Consider the following 6,462-nt stretch of genomic DNA (forward strand, 5'->3'; position numbering starts at 1 on the left):
ATTAAATGTATTTCATTTAAACTACTACCTTTTGTTGTGATATTATAAAAGTGTAAAGATAGTACTTTATTTGTATTTTATGCCCTGGGTTGGCAAAATTGAACATCATAAACTCTCTGCAGTTCTCTCCAATTTAAATTGTTGAATAGTTTCTCACCCAGAAAAGTCCCAAATCTGGAGATCACTACACCAAATAATCTTTTAAAGAGACATTCAAATGTACACATCCAATAAGTCTCCTATATTACAGGAATATGCATTCAACAAATGTAAATTATTAACATGATTAAAAATAATTTTAAAAGTATCATAAAGTGGTTAAAGTTAACAATAGTTATCGGGATGCTGCAGATGAAAGTGTCAGAGAAACATTGACTTCTGAATAATATTTTGTATGTTATAAAACAGTTAATTATGCTTGTTTTATTCTCAATTAGGTGTAGCCAACTCATAAATACTGTCTAAAGTTATCTCTTTGTAACTGTTCAAATTTCATAATTCTTTTTTTTGAGAGAGAGAGAGAGGATCCTAAACAGGCTGTATGTCCAGTGCAGAGCCTGACACAGGGCTCAATCATGACCTGAACCAAAATCAACAGTCAGACGCTTAACTGATTGAGCCACCCAGGCTCCCCTAAATTTCATAATTCTTATCAAATGATTGTCAATTTACTTATTCCCACTTATATGCAGTTTTAGCCATGGTTAGGTTAGAAAGTTGCAAATCTCTTTTTGTTTTCATGAGATAATTGTCTGAGTGTTAAGATTTAATAAAGTTAGGATTTAATAATGTGTTTCTTAGCCTTTATCCTTGACATGTAATCCTCATCCTGACTTCTTGTGGAATTTCTTTTTAAGTCATAGCTGACTTTGGAGGTAAAGAGGATTCCATTCTATGGGATAAAGCAAAAAATCAAAGAAAGGAAGAAAACAGTTACTTCTAAAGTGACAATTCTTCCATCAAATGACAGCCTACAAATAAGAGAAAAGGCAACTGAAACTATAATCTGTCAGAGTTTAAGATTCAACTTGATTTTGGATCTGAGGAGATGAGAACTACATTTTTAAAATGTATGCCTTATTTTATTTTTTATATTTTATTATATATGTATATATAGGAATGTATATACTATATACATATGTAGAATGTATATACTATATATGTAGAATGTATATATATACTATATATGGCGGGGGGGGGGGGAGGTAGAAAGAGAGAATCCTAACCAGGCTCCACAGTCAGTGCTGATCCCGATGTGGGGCTCGATCCCATGGCCCTGGAATCATGACCTGAGCCGAAATCAAGAGCCAGACACTCAACCAACTGAGCCACCTAGACACCCCTGTTTTTCCTTACTTTAAAAAAGTTTTGAGGGCACCTGGGTGGCTCAGTCAGTTAAGCATCCAACTTCAGCTCAGGTCATGATCTCACAGTTCGTGGGTTAGAGCCCCGAGTAAGGCTCTGTGCTGACAGCTAGCTCAGAGCCTGGAGCCTGTTTCAGATTCTGTGTCTCCCTCTCTCTCTTACCCTCCCCTGTTCACGCTGTCTCTCTCTCTCAGAAATATTTTAAGTTTTGAAACAATCTCAAGTTACAGAAGAGCCGTAAGTAGGGTAAAAAGAGCTTTCTCCCTGAGCCATTTGAGAGTAAGTTGCCTATCTGAGGCCCCATCAACCTGTAGTGTCATTCCACCCATTAAGCATGTTCTTTTCATAACCACGATAAAACCCTCAAAATCAGGAAGTTATGAAGGACACACCCCATCATCTAACCCTCAGATCCCATTTGATTTTGCCAGGAGTCCCAGTTACAGCAGCACAAGGATAGGATCCCCACCCTGCCTGGCTCTAACGTGGACTGTCCGTAACCAGGGAGGATGTTAGCATCTTCCAATATACTATGTGTTCAGTGACGTAGTGGATATTGATTTCAAACCCTACACCAGAATAGAGAATAGATAGCTGTATGTTTGGAGGAAAAGCAGTTCACAGGTGTGAAATTAATTAAATGAGGTATAAAATCTTCAGCCACTGGTGTTTGCCAAATCCTTTCCTTGTCTTCCTATCCCCCTTTTGTCTGCCTAGAGCCATTATCCCTACAGAGATTAGGGCGATCTCTTTAGAAAATGACATAAGTCTCCTACCAAAAACCCTGAGATGGTTTTATTCCCACTCAGGATAAAATGCAAACACTTGATTGCCCATCACGAGCTCATAATCGGGGCCCCTGCTTGCCTTTTCAAATACATTTCTTCCCACTCAGCCCTGCTCTCTATGGCCTGGTGAGCTTCAGACCTTCTTTCCACCCAGTCCCATCCTTGGAGCTCTGCATCCACTGAGCGTTTTCTCCAGAAGGTGGCATGGCTGACTTCTCACTTTTCAGTCTGGAGTCTATGTTTTCTCTTGGAACAGCAGCTTTGACTGCCCCAGCTGAAGATGCTGCTCCAGCCTTCCATTCTTTCCTATCAAATCACTTCCTTGCAGGGGTTTAAAGTCCCTACCAACATCGCAAACCAACATCCTTGGTTTGTTCATTTCTGCAGGAACCCAGTCTCTTGTTCAGGATGTAGAAGTGTGCCTGGCTTTCAGTGCTCAGTGGGTGTGAACTAAGTGAATAAGGGAATAGCCCAGTGACATTTGAGAACAGTGCAGAGTGTGGGCATACCCATCTGGCTTTGACTTTGTTGCTGTGTGTCCTTAGGCAAGCTGCTTCACTTCTCTGGGCTTCAGGTTTCTCATTTCAAAAGTGGTCCGAGAGGACCTACTAGAGAGGATGATAGTGAAGTTTCCAGTGCACATCAGTGTAGCTTGGCACACAATAGGAGGATAATAAATCTCCCTGTCCAACTTGGGACCTGGAACAGTGAGATCAGCATGGAGCTTTTCAGGATCCCAACGTCATGAACGTTCCTGTTCTGTTTGAGGCACATTTGGGTTTCTGAATACAGTGCCACCAGACGTTATACAGCTTCCATCCCTTTTGATCAAATCTTATGTTTTTTGAGAGTCATGAACAGCCAGCCCCATCATGAAAGAAAAGCTTTCTGTGAGCCACACCACATGAAAAACAAATCTTCAAAATGAGTTACAAAGGAAAATGTGTTCCCCGGCGTTCCCCGGCCGGCCTGGGGAAGAACATTTCAGGGTGGAGAGAGGTGCCTCTGTTTGAGGCTTAAGAGTCTTATCAGCCCAGCCTAGGCGGAGATCCTATAGCCCAAGGGAAACAGATGGAGGAAAGGGAAGGAAACCCGAAGTTGGCCTGTCATTCCTGGATGAAAGGCTATTTTCTGTGCTAACGCACAGCCTGTGGTGAGGGCCCTGGTTAGCTAGAGGTCAGTACTGCAGACAAGAAGGATGACCTCACTGGAAAAGCGAACGGCAAGCCTCCCTTGGCCTCGGGAATGTGCACGCTAGACAAATGACCTCGATTCAACTAAGCTAACTTATGGATGATATAAGCCCAATCACTTCCCCATTTTTCATGCTAATAGATGCAGAGTCAGCCTGGGGAGGGGAGGCAGATGAGGGTGGCTGCTGGCCAAGTCCCCTTCAGAAGAGCCCATTAGCCAACAGAATCTCTCTGGAAAGACTCCCTGTCCCAGAGGAGCAGCCTCCAGCTTTTGTGCACTTGAGCAATAGTTGTTGCAACAAAACTTTAGGTCATTAAATAGGTGCTTCGTCCTGGGAGTGACTGATGACTCCATCAGCAGGTGGAATTAGGCTTACAGGGTACCCAGAGTCACTGCTTGCACTCCCCCAGGCTCAGCTCCGAGAATGTCTGTGGCTTACTGACCGTTATCCTTCGGTCTCCAACACATCCTACGTGGCCACATCAGAAGCTGGCAAAACAGCAAAACTTGGCAATATAGTCATGACATACACTTTTTTGTTTTTTGGTTTTTTTTTGCAGTTCACAAATACTTTCACATTTATGAGCTCATCTCTTCCTACTCTGTGAGGGAGGCTGAGCAGGTATTACCATGCTTCTTCCCTCAGAAAGTAGGAAATTGAGGCTCAGAAAGCTTGAACGACTACTCCCAGAACGCACAGCAAGGTAATGAGAGTGCTAGGATTTGAACACAGGCCTGTCTCAGGAGCCTATGCTCGTCTACCAGAACCTATGCCACAAGTGACAAACGTACCTGTTGGAGAGGTTTATGCCATCACATTTTTCTTTTAACAAAATCAGGTCATGACTATCATCTGAGATCTCAGATGTGGCTGGAATACAAGATTATGCAAGTCACCCTGGTTTGAGAATCAAATGTCAGGTCCTCACAGCAAGCCACCTTGGAATTTGGGGGCCCGGAGATGCTGTATATACTCTTGGCTCACCAAAAACAGCCTCCGCATGACCACTGCCTGGAAAATTAAAAGGGGGAAGATGAGGTCTCCTACTAAAATGGAACTTCAGTGGGAGAAACCAGCTGGGTGTGCTCTCTACTCCCCACTCCTTTGTTGCTGGAATTACCCACACCCTTCAATCTGTTGGCAAGACCCCCCAGGCAGTACGGTCAACACATTCATTATCATATGGGAAAGATGCATGTTTGTTTAAAACGTCAGGTTCTTTAACTTCTATGACTCTTACAACTTCCTAAAGACCCCCAGGCACTTTGTTGAGCTGAAGAACCAAATTAGGCTTAATATGATCTAATGTAAAGGTCTGAATTATGCCTTGAGTATACTTTCTGGGAGATGAAAGGACCAATATGCTTATAAAGTTCTATTACTCTTTAAAAAAGACTTTTAAAACGTTGGAAGTACCTCCTGGCTAGGGAAAGGATTAGATGCTCTGCTTTCAGTTCATTACTTCTAATATAAACACTCGGTATCCCCGGTGTTCAGCATCATTTGACTGTCTTTATACAAACTGAACAGATGGAAGGCCTTGGGCCTTTGTCTCTGAAGTCAGTTTAATGACTAGGGCAAAGTGAGATGTTTTGTCTGATTAAAGGCTCCGCTCTTCAAAGCCAAACCTTCTTCCATTTGGGAAAGGACAGTGTTTATGGTGCCTGTACCCAGTTGGTGGATAGATGGAGTAGGTAGCAAATCTCTCTTTGTGCCCCCAGATACCAGTCCTGGTAAAAAGAGGAGACCCAAGTGGTCCATATGCTGCCATGTGATGCAAGCCCGATGGCATATAAATCCTTATTGGATACAGTCTGTCAGACACAGGCATCAGATGCACTGGTGGAAATAACTGTGAAGGCATGCAGCTTATGTTTAAAAAGTACTGGTATTTATTTACTTGCTACCTTCCTTATTTAGAGAGTGGGGGGAAGAGGAACAGGGGGAGAGAGAGAGAGAATCTCAAGCTCCATATGCAGCACAGAGCCTGATACAGGGCTCCATACCAACCCAAGGATCATGACCTAAGCCAAAATCAAGAGTCAGAACCTCAACAGACTGAGCCACCCAGGCACCCCAGAAAAATACTTGTAATTTTTAAAGTAACATGTTTATTACAGAAATTTGAAAAACACAGGAAAGCAAAAGCAAAAATTGCCCATAATCTTGCAATCTAGAGATCAGCAATATAACCTTGTTATATATGTTTCTATGATTCTCCAAGTATTTAATAGAATCACTTTTTAAAATATTTGACATCCTATAGATTTTTGTGGCTTTCCTTTTTTCACTCATCAGTACACTTGGAATAACTTTCTAAATCAATAAATATAGATCTATTTCATCACCCTTGTTAATCATATCTATCATGTGGATGGAACATTTATCGCAATTTAATCAATGTGCAGCCAGTAGGCTTTTATGTCAGTTTCAATTTTGCAGTAAAATAAAGGGCTGAGATAAGAAATAAAATAAAATTTTTGTGCAGGAATCTTTTCTGATTATTCTCTCAGCATAAATTCCTACAGGACTGCAGGATCGCAGAGAATGGGTTTCCATTTCTGATATTGACATTTATTATTCAGTTAACCTTCATAGTCTGCACCAGGAACATATTTGGTGCTCATCCTTTGCATTCCAATTGCACAAGATATCATTTTAACACATTTTTCTCAAGTTTAGAGACAAGGAAATGACTACAGATTGTTTTTTTAATTGGCTCCTCTGAGCCCACATGAAGATTAATGTGTTTTAACTATGGGGATTGGCCATCGATAGTTCCCCCCACTTCACTGTAAATTTCCTTTTCAAGCCCTTTGTTCCCTTTCTTTTGGTTAATGAACTCGTTGCTGGAAAAGTTATACTATTCATCTATCACATATGTTTATCATGGTCATTTACTTCTGCATATAGTAGTTTTATTTAGGTACCAAGTGTATATACATATCTCTTTATAACTTCATGCTTCTTTGTGATGTCTGCATTTGTCCCTATGCCAAGGAAAGCTGTCTCCATCCCAAAGTCAGAGGTTTACCTTTATTTCTTCCTATTATTTTAGAGTTTCTTTTTATAGTTCAGTTTACCTTCATCTTATTTTTGCCATTAATGTTTTTT

This window comes from Hyaena hyaena, unplaced genomic scaffold, assembly GCF_003009895.1.
Source record: "Hyaena hyaena isolate Hyena2069 unplaced genomic scaffold, ASM300989v1 scaffold_1022, whole genome shotgun sequence".
Classification (NCBI taxonomy): domain Eukaryota; kingdom Metazoa; phylum Chordata; class Mammalia; order Carnivora; family Hyaenidae; genus Hyaena; species Hyaena hyaena.